The sequence below is a fragment of the Xyrauchen texanus genome, chromosome 20 (assembly GCF_025860055.1).
Source record: "Xyrauchen texanus isolate HMW12.3.18 chromosome 20, RBS_HiC_50CHRs, whole genome shotgun sequence".
Classification (NCBI taxonomy): domain Eukaryota; kingdom Metazoa; phylum Chordata; class Actinopteri; order Cypriniformes; family Catostomidae; genus Xyrauchen; species Xyrauchen texanus.
In genome coordinates this window covers 25,095,646-25,111,669 of record NC_068295.1, presented here as the reverse complement: position 1 = coordinate 25,111,669, position 16,024 = coordinate 25,095,646, and the positions used below count along the sequence as shown (strand labels likewise).

General features: G+C 37.6%; 1 protein-coding gene across 2 annotated transcripts in view; it reads left to right on the top strand.

The window, feature by feature from the left end:
- Window positions 1-16,024, top strand: part of LOC127660383 (pro-neuregulin-3, membrane-bound isoform) — a 486,917-nt gene that overhangs the window by 290,792 nt on the left and 180,101 nt on the right. The window lies entirely within an intron of this gene.

Below are 16,024 nucleotides of genomic sequence, written 5' to 3'. Positions count from 1 at the left end.
AACCGGTAAAAACTGTACATCACTTTGTTTCATACAGATTACATTGCAGGAGAATATTTGTTTTAAATTTGAATTATTTTGTTTAAAAGTAGACATTTTAACTCTTTCCCCGCCAAACACGGAATTTTCCGGGTTTTATGAAAAAACGCTTCCCTGCCAAACACGGAATTTTCCGGGTATCCGTGTTTTAGGTGGTATACGGTAAGGAAGACCCGCACGCATGTTTTGAAAGAGTACGCAACTCTTTGATCAAAGAAACAGACTGCGATCGTCTCAAATGTGAAGTGGAACACCATACTAATACTAAAGCACTTGTTTGATAAAAATGCCTTTTTCTCAGGTTTTTGTCCGAAATGTTGTTTTTGACAAAACCTACCTCTGTTCAAGTGGCAATAAAAAAAGAACAAATGAAGATAAAATAAAATCATAAATCGCCTAAAAGCAGAGGCTCAGATCTTTATTTTGATATATAGCATCTTCATATATTCATGGAAGAAAATATTCTGCGGGCCATTAAAGTTTAGCGAAAATCGTCAAAAACCCTGGAGGTGGCTGGCAACTTTTTTTAAAAACGCTGGCGGGGAAAGAGTTAAGCTTTCTTTAGACATATGTTTCATGTTTGTGTTATAAGTATTCGCGGAGTTTCAGTTAATTTTTGTGACGTGTTTCAGATATATGCTTGCAAACCCAGAGACTGCTTACAGCTCACCCTTTTTATTTTCTTTATTTTACAAAACCACAAGGTTTTGTTGTTATTGTGAGTGTACACAAATAAAAGTAGACACTTTATGGTCTCTAATGATGTCTTACAATTATCTGTATGCCCCAAAATGACGGAGAATTTTATGTTGTTTCCGCTGTAATGATGAAAATATCCAGCAGGATGCGCCAGCGCGTCTGTCGATCCCAGAGGTTTAAAGGTTGAGTGATAAAGAATGAGTCTGGACAAAGAAAGACCAGTGTGGTAATTTTACAGTGAATCTTGGTATTTATGAGATTCTGGTACTCAAAAGGTTTGGAAAAGTTAGTAAGCTAGACCCTTAAGGGAGACAAGTCAAGGTGATTATTTAGTGATGGTACACCTTGTCAAATCCACCTCTGAATCACATGAAATAAATCAAAAACAGAATAGAAGAACTTTAGGCTCACTGAGCCTAAACATTTTGAAGAAATGTTGGCAGGAAGTGATGGTACACAGCTGTCGTTCATAATTCCCCACCCGCCATGTCCTGTTTCAGGTCCAAGCATCCTGTGCACCTTTATTTTTTGGGTGACTTCTGTCTTTTGCCGAGTGACACATTGACACAGAGGCTCCCTTGCCATGAATAGTACAATATATAGTACAAATAAAAAAAACAGATAGAGACCCACATTTGACTGCTTTTAAAACTTTTTTAGATTTATGTTTCAGATTCTGTTGAGAAGGATAGGTATAATTAATTATCTACCATTAAAATTTGCTTGGTATTAGTAGTACTTCACAGGTTCTTCTATCTTCATTAAGGTTGTTTTTATCACATTTCCCAATATATTCATAATTCTGTTTAATGAAGATTCTGTTTCCCTAATGAAAGAATTTGTCCTCATAAGGGAGAAACTTAGAAATCAAGCGAGATGTCAGCCTCTACTAGATCTATTGTACAGAAATGAGAGTATAAAGAAAATGATTTTATCTCAGCATTATCAAAAATAGCAGCTCAGAGTTTGTTTGAAGTTGTAAATGGATTTTCAGGTTTAGTGGATGAGGAGTTTTGGCAGCTGCTTTAGGCGTTTGGCTCTTGTTTAATGTGTATGACATAATTTGTCAACTAATTTCACCCTGGTACCCAGCTTATTAAGATAAATGAACGATGTAGGGTAATAATTACCACTTAACACCGATTGTCAGAAGTAGTTTGAAGAAAATTTAAATGACAAAAATTCAGATGCGCAATCTGTGTGGCTCATGCATTGCCTGTAACTGCTTTTAACTGCTTGGGGTTGTGCCCAAAGTGCTTGCAACCACCTCAGGTCAGGCTCAAGCTGTTACCCTGCAAGCGTTCTCCACTTCTCCCTTTGAGTCAGATGAGGCTAAGAGACTACACATGCTGCCCTGTTAGAGAATTGTGCATGTACATTGATCAAACAAATCAATTTAGGGTGTCTGAACAACCCTTTGTTTTCTTTGGAGGCCATTCACAGGGTTTGGCAAGCGTAAAGCAAACCATTGCGCTCACTTTTGATTCACAAGACATACAGTGTCCCTAGGGTGTTAAGGCTCATTCCACCAGGAATCATGCTGTATGGTTTATTGTTCCTTCCAGATCCTTCCAATTTTTCAATATGAAGAGATGGTTATAGCAATGCCTTTTTAATACCCTGTTGGCTATTGGGCATTGCCATATCAGTAGCGTGATATGGTATACGGTTCCCAAAGTTTCATCTTCTGACACAGCATTGAATATACTGATTTGTAAGGAAACGTCTCGGTTACTGATGTAAACTTGGTTCCCTAAAAGATAGGTAACAAAAAACTGTGAGATGTGCTCTCCTTCCTTCATTCTGTGGTGTGTTGCTGGGCTTTGGCTTATATGCCTATGATGATGCATACATAGGGCGGAGTAACAAGTGTCACCAGCCAGTCAAATTGCTGTGATTGTATAGGGTTTCAAAGTTACTGCCCCAAGGTTGAGCTCCCACAGTGTCAGCAGATCTCATTCCCTCCTTTCAGGGAACCAAGGTTACATTATTAGCTGAAATTATTTGTTTTACAAGTCATTTGGACATTTATGATGTTGTTATAGGGCTTTTTGGTCCTTTTTGGAGCTTGACAGCCCCAAGTCCCCATTCACTTTAATTGAATGGAAAAATAATAAAGATTGACCAATAATCTTTTTTTCCAGATATTTTCAAGCATTTTACCTTAATCGAATATCGTTTTTACATTTTAGTTTTGGTTAAATTGAAATAATCCTAATGGTTGAATATGGCACCAGAAATCCCACAGAATGAAACTGTTATATATAAATTAACATAACAGAGCAGTTTAACCCTGGCAAATTTGCCCTTTCCCCTAAAAAAATCTATTTATTTTTATATAATTATTATTTTTTTGTTATTTTTTCTAGCTCTTCTTGATGTATTGCAAGTTAACATGACCTGACAGTAGATCTGACACACATTGCTTCCCATACATATTTGTAAATAACCACCTTCTAAATGTTTAATAATTTTTTTATTGATTAATTTGTACCCATCAACCTCGTATCTTTGCTCTCAGTTTGATTTTGTAGTTCAAGTGAATTTCTCTGGAACAGAAAGCCATATATGCATACTACATTAAAACCTGGTTAATTAAATAGGAGAACAAAAAAATTGTTTTTGGATAAATAATCTCCAATTCCATGACATGCAGAATTGAGACAATGTTCTGCAAGCCTGTTATTGGATTGCTGCTTTTCTGAGAAAACAGAGTCTTTTCAGCTCATGAGCCTCTCTCTCTCTCTAGCTCCTCTGAGATCACATCCCAGAATGCACTTCAGTAGACTCTTGTTTCCCTAAAATATGCAAACATCCACACATACTGTCTGGGTGTAACTGAACTGTTATTGGAGAGGGGTGTACATGTTGGGAAACATAATTTTCTTTCAGCAGCATATTTACTAAGGTTTTGTTGCCCAGTCCTTGTGTTTGCAGTCACAAATCATTATCCAGCACACTGCTTGTACTCACAATACAGCAAACACCTTTCCATGTGCCACTTCACATTCTTAATCAGAAGAGCCCCAGAATGCTTGTACCACATTACAGTCTAAAAGAGCAGCACTCTTTGTGCTCACAGAACCTGTTTGCAACAAAAATGAAACAGAGTGTGGATGTAAACACATTTATTTTTACTTTTTCACCGTCTTGAACTCCTCCTATTAACACATTCATAGAGAATAAAGTATTAGCAAAAAGTAAAGGGCTGTACTTGTCCCAAAAGTAATAACTTCCTCTTGAGTTTAATTAAGAAATCCACGCTAGTGCACACATGTGAAGACAGCCAGTTCACCGATAGGGAATTCAGAGTGGAATGTGGGGGTGATGAAATGAAACTCAGATTTCACTCAAATTTGTTAGGATGATTTCATCATGTGCCTCTGGTTGACGCAAACATACGTCTCACATGTCAGCTGTGTGGCAGGCGAAGCCGGTTTGTATTGTTAATGTGATACACTGTTGGACACATTCACAGCGGTCCTTCCTCCCATGCATGGACTGAAAGAACTCTATATGCACTCATACAACATATTCTTTACATTTATACAGTTTTCCAGTAGAATACAGAGTAGACAATATACTTAGCCCACAGAGCTGTTAAAAAGAACATGTTTAGCCTCTAGAAGGACATGTGCTGAGATACAGAGAATACTCTGTCATGCTTGATGATTCTTTTGGGAAGGTGAGGAAGATTCCTTAAGGTTGTTGTATAATGAATGATGACATGTTACAGCATTTCTCCCTAGTTAGAACATTTTATGATATGCTCTGTGCTATGAGGAGAGAGAGAGAGAGATAGAGAGAGAGAGAGAGAGAGAGAGAGAGAGAAATATAAAGATATATAGAAATATAGATTTAAGCAATATAATAAAAGCAAGTATGTGATATGGTAAGTATGTGAAAACAAAGGTTTTATAAGCAAGAAATTACAAAATATATCCAATTATTTGTGCTCTGCTAATGAAAATAATTCCAAACAAAACCAAAGCAGGATCAATTTTTGTGTGTCGCAGAGCAATACAAAAATCTGGAAATCAGAAATCCTATCTGGAATGCCATAACACAAAAAGCAGAGTAACAGAAACAGTAAAGAGTCCTAGTGCTGTTATAATAAATACCAGCACTCTTGGAAAGCCACTTGTCTAATCAGATAAAAGTACTGGAACTAACAAGATGGGTGGAGAGTGATACAGACAGACAGACAGACAGACAGACAGACAGACAGACAGATAGATAGATAGATAGATTTCATTGCCCAGAGATCTGCATTCGCTCATGTACTGACACTCAGTTGTCTTTAAGACTGTTCAAAGAGTGTTATGGTGTGTCATATATTCTGTAGATTAACACAGCTTCAGAGAGAGGATACAGACACAATGGATCAATCTATCCTGTGTAAAAAAAAAAAAAAAAAAAAAAGAAGAGGAAAAACACTGAAATATTGATCCTAAAACAGCATCTTAGTATTTGTCTTGTGCACTGACCCAGTTTGGGATTATTTTATTCAGAAAAATGTGTGGACAGTCACTCTCTATCCTATACGATTAATGTCTGTTATGACTGTCTATCAGTAGTAGCTAAGGCATAGATTCGGGGTAGGGGGGATGTGCCCTCTCACTGTTTGGAAGGGAGTGAAGTATTAATATAGAATGTGTGGTCACAAGAGTGGGTTTATCGTCCTATCAGAACAAAGAGTCGGAACGATTGGTTTTATAGTTTAGCATTGACCAATACAGGGTTCCAGTTTGACAACTCATAAAGATGTCACACAGTGATATTGCCCTTTAATGATTACTCAAAGGTTAATCCAAGTGCATATCCAAGTATTCTGAAATGAATGAATATATAAATGTATTAACCACATCTGCATTGTATCAAATAATCTAATCAGACATTGGACTGAATATTACATGATAGCCATCAGCTTTCTATTTTAAGAAAGACTCAGTATACTGCATAACAACATGCTCACATTACAAATATCAAAGTCAATGCAATTAGCAGTACTGGCAATTAATCCAGTACTGACATGTTCTAGCTATGGTAAAACATAGCTAGAACATGTAGCTAGAACTCTACTTCACTCATCTACATGCAAACATAAACAACCAAACGTCATATTAATAATAGCAATATTAACACATGCTAAATGCAGTATACCCTAAAGCTTGCTCTCAATATGCATTGAAAGGCTATACTCATTTGACAGGCCCAACACAAATTGTATGTCCCCTCCAAAATTAAATAAATAAATACACTAAAACCTATGACTGAAAAATAAGTGTATGTTACAGTTAGTTATGTTAGAAAAGTGGTTAGTGAATCATATTGTATGTTAAGCAACAATAATTTTTTGAAAAGTAATGACTTTAACATCAGTACTGAAGGTGATGCTAATTTTAATTTGCAACAGGTATTAAAAATAGCCTCGGCATACTGCTGTCCAGTGGGTACAAACAAATTAGCATGCAACATTTGAATTACTGCGATAGATGGAAAGGATCTTATTGAGGGTTAAACCACATCTGACATGCACATGGCTATTTTAATGTTTTCTCTTTATTCACTGTTAGGAATCACCCACAATGGAAATTCCATTATTGGATAATAGAGCATATTTAATTGTTCTCAAATGCACTTTATCCAAAACTCTGTTGTTGCATTGGGAGTGTGTGTTTCCCCTTTATAAGCTTCCTGTGTCACTTTCAAAGCCACCTGTCTCTGTGTGTATAGAGAACACTGTATGAAATTTAGAAAGCACACAACAAACCACAGTGATGGGATTTTCTGTTAGGAGGGTACAGTTTAGATTGTTTCTCTTCACTCACAACTATCTATCACAAAAAACAGTTGCAGCATTAGTCACAAGCACCACTCACATCACTCTTGAAATGAAAGGTGATGTGGTTCTCTGACAGGGAGACAATAAGGAGCCTATAGACAATGTGGTGTAGGTTCAAATAAGGTCACAGGGCCCGAGTTCCAAATTCTGCTCTGCTTCTGCAATACCGGCTGCCAGGGTTTCCCTGGATTTTAAAACAATTGTTATGTCCAGGATTGTTTTGTCAGCCAAGCAAATAGAGAAAAATTTGTATACTAGGTTTGCACAGCTAGCTATTTTTACTAGTCAACTAGTCATCAAGAAAAGTAGTTGACAAGTCGGCGGATCAATGTTTACTATATGCAAATGACTCAACATATCCCCTGCTGCATCCAAGCTCTTTTTGGCATGTCCAGTGCAGTGTTGTTAACTCAAAAATAAAAATTCTGTCCACATTTTTCGCCTTTGTTGTTCCAAACCAATGATTCATTTTTTTAATAGCAATATGTTTGATTGCTGATATACATACAATAGCAGTTGATAGAAACTCACTTAAAAGCTTAAAGAAACACTCAAAAGTGTCATAAGTAACTTGTGTCTTATTACAAGACTTTTGATGGCATACAATCACTTTGTATGATGAACAGAAATAAATTAAAGTTGTTCTCAAATCAAGTCATTGACCAACTTATGTACACAGATCCAAACTCAAATATGGCAGCATGTCAATAACATCAAACATTCTTGTGCATCTTGTGACACAGGTTTACATGTCGCCATATTTGATTAGGCTCTGCATAGAGGAATTTATTAATTATTTGTTTTGATTTGAGAGTGAATAACTACTTTCGGTCTGTTCATTTAGCATGCAACATTGTGCAGATCTTCATTGCCAGATTCATGCTGCCATTAATTGTCATAAATTATACAAAAAACTATCATGTCCCACTCACTTCAAGTACCATTTCTGATGTCCGCTGCGCAATTTGCTCGTATAACATGCTTTGTAAATGCAAATGTTTTTTAATGATGTTCCAAATAGGTTACGAACCATTATATAAAACTAATGGCACATATCATTTTCTGTTGTTACCATGTATAGAACAAATGCAACTAAAGTTATGGATCCATAACCAGTCAACACAGAACCAGCGACTAGTGTTAAAACTAATCGACTAGTCGTTGCAACTCCCAACATGATCATGCGAGAAAAACAACTTGTTGCTTCTGAAAGTTCATGTACCCTAAAATTAAACCCATTCCACCGAAATAATAGCAAGTGCCATGCCCCATTCAAATGTGGTCAACTTTCCATATAGCGCTACAACCTCTTAGACACGGGTTCTGGTTCCATGAAAATCAGGACATAACCGTGTTCACATAAACAATGGTGAGGTTGGTTACAATGATACATAAACAATTATTCAGATGCTGCATTTTCACTCAAAAAATTTGATTTTAACTCAACTGAACGTTAGGTTTAGGTATGAGGTTTGGGGTAGAGTTAATAATATATGCATTCTTGATGAATATATTGATGACTATATTTAAATATATCAACTAAAAATTTCAACTCGCTTTTGATGCCACTCTGTGGAAATTTCACTTAGATCCTAAGACTTACACGCATGCCTACCCATTCAACAACACTTCCAGCTTCAGCCGCTGAGGGGCAATGATTCAAATTTCAGTAAGCAAAAAAACTTTCAGCAGCAAAACTTTTGACCTACTGTTGCCGAATTTGCTATTATGTTGCCAAGAGTTCAGTCTGTAATCCCTAGTGTCTAACTTGTATTTTTTCAAGCCATGTGTAACAAAGCCAGCTGATTAAATAGACAGAAACACAGGATGTAGGACGGGGGGGCAGCGAAAAAGGTTGGGGTCCTGATATCTTTTCATCCTGGCACCTATAGATGAGTGCTATATAAACTAACTGGCATGTGTGTTTGTTAAAAGGCTAATGCTCTTTTGCAGTGGGGCCATAGCTGTGAATAAAGCTGTGGATATTTACCCCAAATGCTAATCAAGACAGAACACACTGTTAGAATTGGACCAAAGCCAAAAGACCATGGCATGGATGGATGAATGGACAGAGAGAGGGAGAGAGAGGATATAATGTATGAAGAGAGTGTTATGTTTAGACTGGACAAATGCCAGCTCACACATCTGACTTCTAAAGAGTGTGTGTGTGTGAGAGAGAGAGCTTGCATTTTAGATGCACAATGAAAAGAAGGGAGTTTTTATAACGCACTGAGAGATCCATTTTCTTGTCCTATAGCAGCTGGACACATAAGCCTGTCTGCCCACACAGAGCTGATGGCTGAAACTATTGACATGCCAGCCAAAGTAACAAGCTTCTCTATGTTATATGCAAGAGATCTCTCTTTTCACGCTTTCAGATGGCCCGTATGTCCTTGTAAGACATTAGTCAGTTTAATCAGTGTGTGTAGCAGTCCTCTCTGTCCTCTCTGCAGAGTCGTCCACTGCTGTTCTTAACATCTGCAATGCAGCAGTGCACAGAACACACCCGTCTCACAGCAGCCATTGTGAGTGAGAGAGAGTGTGTGAGCAGGAGATAGATGCCATTTCTATCTTTCATTTCTTTTAATAACATAATTGTACAGAATCAGAATCAGAATGAGGTTTATTGCCAAGTATGCTTACACCTACAAGTAATTTGTCTTTTGACAGAAGCTTCCAGTGCACAAACAATTCAACAAGAAAAAATTGTAATACAAATGAATAGACTATATAAGTATATATAGAAATACACAATGCAGGGGATGTAGATGTAAGTGAATATAATGGCAGAAGAGGTAGGATATATATGTACACACATACATATGTGCAAATACAAATCTGTAACATACAGATGCAAGGGAATGTAATAGCAGAAGAGGTAGGATATGTTAGATAAATATAAATAGACTATGCTATGTATTGCACATAATTATTGCTCAATGGGGCAGTTTTAATTGTTCATGATTTTCCAACCCTTTTCCTCACTCTGAAATTGTACAGTTCTTGAAGGGAGGGCAGGGGCAACCAATAATATGCTCAGCAGTCTATAGAGTATTTTGTAGTCTTCTATCCAGACAGTTATTTAAGTGAAGAAGACAGACTCAATGGCTTCTGAGTAGAACTGGATTAGCAGCGCCTATGGCAGATTGAATATCCTCAACTGGTGAAGGAAGTACAACCTCTGCTGGGCCTTTTTACAATGGAGTCAATGTGGCTCTCCCACTTTAGGTCCTGTGAGATGGTAGAGCCCAGGAACCTGAATGACTCCACTGCTGCCACAGTGTTTTTCAGAATGGAGAGCAGGGAAAATGTTAGGGTGTTCCACCTGAAGTTTACAATCATCTCCACTGTTCTGAGCATGTTAAGCTCCAGCTTGTTTTGATTACACCAGACAGCCAGCTGTTCAACCTCTTGTCAGTATGAAGTCTTGTCATCATCTTGGATGAGGCCGATGACAGTACTGCTGTCTGAAAACTTCAGGAGCTTGACAGAGGGGTCCTTGGTGGTGCAGTCATTTGTATACAGGAGAAAAGTAGTGAGGAGAGTACACACCCCTGGGGGGCATTTGTGCTAATCATACAGGTGCTGGAAGTAAATTTTCCCAGTCTCATTAGCTGCTGCCTGTCTGTCAGAAAGCTGGTGATCCACTGACAGATAGAGGTGGAAACAGAGAGTTGGTTTAATTTAGTCCAGAATATAGCTGGGATTATGGTGTTGAAAGCCAAACTGAAGTCCACAAAAGGGATTTTTGCATATGTCCCTAGTCTGTCCAGATGTTGCAGGCTATGATGCAATCCCATGTTGACTGCACCATCCACAGACCTGTTTGCTTGATAAGCAAATTGAAAGGGATCCAGAAAGTGTCCAGTGATGTCCTTCAGGTGGGCCAACACTAGTCTCTGAAATGACTTCATGACCACATACGTCAGAGTGACAGGTCTGTAGTCATTAAGTCTTTTTATCTTGGGTTTCTGTGGGGCAGAGATGATGGTGATGCATTTGAAGCAGCTAGGAACAGATGGGTAACAGCTGGTTGGCATACTCTTTTAAACAAGTAGGTGAAACACCAGCTAGGCCCTTTCCTTGCCTTTTGTTTCTGGAAGACCCATCACACATCCTCTTTACAGATCTTAAGTGCAATTTGAGTAGCAGGAGGAGGGATGAGGGTGGTTGCTGGAGGTGTTGGTATTAACAGGAGACTAGACTAGACTAGACAATTTATTTCAGTAATGTTTGATGTTAGTATGTTGCTAAGATAATTTTTAGCATGCCAGACACAAAGCAGGGTATCTTTCTGGAATGGATGCTTTACCCTAAAATAAAAAAAAATTAAACTAGACGTGGGCAAATTGGTAGAAATGTTGATTATAAATCTGCTGGTATTACATTCAATACTAAATATATTCAATAAAGTAGTACATTTATATTTACTTTGAACTATTTTTATCTTTCATTTTCAGTTTATGAAATGTGAATATATTCTTAATCAACTTTTCACAAATTTTGTTCACCATCTTTTAAATTACCAATTTATTTTTTCTTTAAGCTTGGCTCTGTACACTTCCTCTTGGAACATGCCACCCCCCCTCCCCTCCCCTCTCCCTTTGTTAGTTAGCTGTGCTCTGTATACAAAGCTCTGTACCCTTTGGTGTATCAGTTTTGCCTGCATGTCGTCCATCGATCGCCTTTACTCCACTGCATGACTGCCATTGATTAGAAAATAAAGCAGAGAGAAGTGTGCTTCACCACAGGCCTACACACGCATACACAGACACACAGAGATACATATTTACCATGCTGGCTGTGGTCAGCTTTTATGTCTGGTAGGATGCTGGGTGCTTAACCAATTTTATTGTGCCTATAAATGACATTGCATAGGAAGGGAGAGGAGTGGATTAGAAGAGATTTGTTTTCTTTATTGAATAGCTTAGAGTTATGGGTATCATCAGTCTAGCACCATGCTATGTGCTGTTGTATATATCAGGCTTTTGGGTGTGGCTATCATGCATGTACAGGTTAAGGCAGAACATGCAGTTACAGTATCTCTGTCAGCAGAGAGATTATTGTTTTAGATGGCAGTGGAGACCTGTTTCATGTGTGGGTTGAACATTTTATTTCTCAAAGGATTCTCTTAACAAGTTCAGGAGAACTTTTTGTGATCTGATTTATCAATATTGTCTCAAATGTTCCTCCAAAAATTCCTCTTAAGAAAATATACACAATAAGATAAAATATTAAGATTCAACTTTATTGTCATTGTGCAGAGTACAGGTACAGAGCCAATGAAATGCAATTGTTTTTGCATTTCCCAACTAAGCTAGGGTCAGAGCGCAGGGTCAGCCATGAAACAGCACCCCTGATGCAGATAGGGTTAAGGACATTGCTCAAGGGCCCAACAATGGTATCTTGGCTGTGCTGGGGCTTGAACCCCCGACCTTTCAGTCAGTAACCCAGAGCCTTAAACGCTGAGACAAATCTGAGGACAGATTGCTTGATTTTAATTTATTTTTTATTGGAGAAACATCTGAAAAGGAGTCTCCATTTAATCAATTTAAGCTGTCTAGGAGAAATAGTAGTTACATTGCAGATATTTCATCAAATCAAGATGATTTTTGTTTCCTATGAGGAATCGTGTTCCCAGTTGCCATTGCTCTCTGTATTGTTTTCCACTGAATTCCTCTTTCTCTAGTCACATCCATCATTCCTGTCACTTATTCCCTGGGTTTTTCATTCTGGTAGTGGTTTGGGCTGCATGTGGTGTGGCTGTAGACCAGACCATTGTGCTTCAAGGGGACTTGGGTCCATTGTAAATAAAGGGTGTTTTATTAACAAAGTTCGGCAGGAGCGAGTTCATTTAATCCAACCAACCACACAGCCAGAGTTAGAGTATATAAACAGCTGCTTACCTCTACATAGCATTGAGAGTTTCCAGCATCCCACCACCTCCCCATCTACTCCTATCTATTCCATCAATACTACTCCGGTCTGGGGGGCATTCGAGCTCGGGTCAAGTCTCGAGCCCTAATTCTAACGTAGCCCTCCACTAGGGAAAGCAAGCTGCATATGTTTACGCTATCCATACTGCAGTATTACATTAATTTGTGAACTACTGAACTGCCCAGAGGAGAAAAAAGGCAAGAGCCTACCAGCCAATAGTATAGTACCACAAGCACTGCCCAATTACAGCATAGAATGTGGCCTTCTTTCTGTGATAGTAATTTGCCATTGACCTCTTCATTCAGATGAGAAATGGAGGGAGAGGGAAGGTTGAGAGAGCAAGGGAGACAGAAAACAATAAAATCACTTGGATTGCTTGGAAATTGTCAGCATTTTTTAAAAATGTTTACTGAACAACAAGTGCTTTGTGATGAGGGAATTCAACTGGCCCGAGGACAAGGCCATTGGACATATTCACTGCATCACATTTCTGATGAGCCAAATTATTGAGGCCTCTGCTTGTAAACTGTGATATTTTTTTTAGAAGATCAATTTCAATTAATTCCATTGCTGGATTGCTGTAGCTCCGTCAGAGATATGACATTTCGACAGTTATGAGAATTCAAAGATAAGCAGCTATTTTGTTAACATATTTCTCTAATGTCACATTTGATGTATTTGTTGACAGAATGGGGAAATCCATTGTTTTAGCTTTACAAAGTATTGGACTGTGCAACAGACTGATTGATGCTACATCCTTTTTTAAACAGTAGGGCTGTCAATTTAACATGATAATTTAGTACAATGTATAATTGATCCTGGATGCTAGATCATGAAAGAAAAAGAAAAATGCAATAAAAATATTAACACATTTAATGATGCCTCATCAACTGTACAAATATTCTGTAATAAGGAATTTTCAAACCATCGTAAATCAACAGCTAACTCTGAGAGTTTTGCCCCATCTTCTCTCTGTCCCCTTTGAGCTCTGTCTTTATTGCTGTTTGTGAGCTAATCGATTCTCTGTGACCTTCACTGTATGTCAGGCCGCCAGGTACTCTGGGGGAATGTCACATCTGAGAGACGGCATCAGTGCTTGGCCCTGGGGAATCCCATCCCTTAACACCCCACACCTGCCTCAGCCAACAGAAACAAACTAAGATAGAGAGGGTGTCAGGGTCTTAGTAGATCTCCAATCTCTTAAGACACTTGGCCCTATCTCAACCCTGACAGAGTAAACTGACAGCCTATAAGAAACCAGACTCTGTGAATACCAAGAGGTCGGTAATAATGCTGAATGGCTACTAAGCTGTTATCAATATCATCAGTGTACTGCGGGATGACTAATGAAGATCTTGTTCACTGCACAAGCCTTATTTTAAACACAAAGCACAACCGCTTTACATTAATTTAGACAGCGATTTGTCAAAAGGGCCGGCTATGAACCCAAATGTGGTTATTAGAAAATGAATGGACTCTTTCTTTTTTATTAAAAACAGTTTTATTTATGAAGGTGCTACTATCCTCATTGGAGGCGTTCTGTCACCTGGTTGCCTGAACACATGCCAAATTAGCCTCAGAAGGGCTGGTGGATATTGTAAAATTAATGAGAGCAAATACGATATCACCCACATCTGAAATTAGTTTCACTGTGGACAATGTTATTAGTCACTGCAAAAGAATCACGCAAAAGTAGCAAACGTGGCATTAATACATTTAAATATAACACTGGAAAATTTCTGATACAGCAGTTTGCTAATTGACTAACACAACTTTAAATTATTTTTTATACAATGATTATCTGACTGAATATTATGAAAGAATACCATTCAAACCATTTGAGAAAAACTGAATGCAATGAATGCAATGATCTCGAAGTCTTACAGTAGTTGAGTAGAAAATCAATGATAAATTAAAGAAGCATCTTCAATGTTGCAATCCCATTTCAATTCCAGCATATATTTTAGCTTATTACCTCACAGTTAATAGCCTTTCCTAGTTCCTAGAGTAATTAAAAAAAAGTTTTGCATTGTTCCAGGAAGAAAACCATTTAGAGTAATAATTAGACATATCACATGTTTATTCATCATTCTGTATCAGGTGACCTTCTTCCACCTAACCATGACTTCTTTCTCTCACTTTATGGTTTGTGTCCATGGTAACCATGTGGAGGTTCTTTATGTTTGGTCTGTTCAAAATTCTAACGTCAATCAATGTCCCTCAGGTCAGATTAATAGCTCTGTTCACAGATACTATATTCAGCAGGTGAGCTTGCAAACATTTGACTGACTTTAGCAAGCCTCCATCAAAGTGAATTTAACACCATTAATCAAAGAAGTCTTTCTGACAAATACTGTAGTAGACTGCCTCCTGTATTAATCCACTGAAACCAGAGAGAGTGATTTCATGGTCTTATCTATCATCCTTCTGTAATTGTTAAAGAGCAAACCAAACACCATGCTTATACTGTAGCATTAGCTTCATGCACACTGTACCATAGCCCCCAGTTTTTACAAGCTGTACAGGACAGAGTAATGAGGAAACATTTGGTTGCTCATCCCAGAAAGGTATGGATGAGGTCTCTTGGATTGCCTGGTGGTATCCATTGCTCTTTGATGTTGATTCAAAGTGTTTTCTTTTTGGTGGCCATATGAGGAGATGTCTCAGATGGTTAGTGAAGTGGAAAGGAAAATGTTGAAAGGTATTGATTTTAATATGGTGAGAAATACTTGGTAAAAAAAAGCATTGTGATCCCCATGTACTTGCCAGTGTTTCATAAAATTATGTAATCAAATAGAAGATGGTAGAATCCCAGCTAGAAGAAAAAAAAAATCCTATAACAGCCTAAGCTGGTTTGCTGGTTTTAGCTGGATTATCCTTTTATGTTTAGTAATTTGTAGCTAATTTCATGGTTAAAAACATTTTAAAACAATTAATGAATAAATAATTTTTATTAAATAATATATTTATATATCTGTACATTTTCATGATTTTTTATTATATTTATGTCAGGGTGTTTTGGGTGATTACTTGGGCATTGCTAGATTGTTGCTAGGTGGTTTCTAGGCTTACACTTAATGGTTGCAAAATGTTAAAAGAGACTCTATGATATTCTGTCCCCTAGATATGTGTGGGGACCTTTTCAATGGAAGTCTGTATTATGAAATAAAAAAATATTTCTGTACTTGCTTCAAAGAGATACAAGATGTAGGTATTTTAGTTATCTTTTTTTTTTACTCACAATGAAGAGTTTACTGTCTATCTGCTGCAAAATAATTGCACCACCATTGATATATGGTATTGGTACCACTCTTTCCAGATGAAATTCTATTTTAAAAAGCTTGTTTTAAGTGTTCTGCCAGCCTGAAAAGTGCCCAAAAAAAACTCAGATCAGCCTGACCAGTCTGGGGATCTAGCTAAAACAGCTTAGGCTGGTTTAAGCGTAATTTGTTAATGTATTTATTTATTTAATTAATTATTTTCAAAATAAATATATGCTATGAT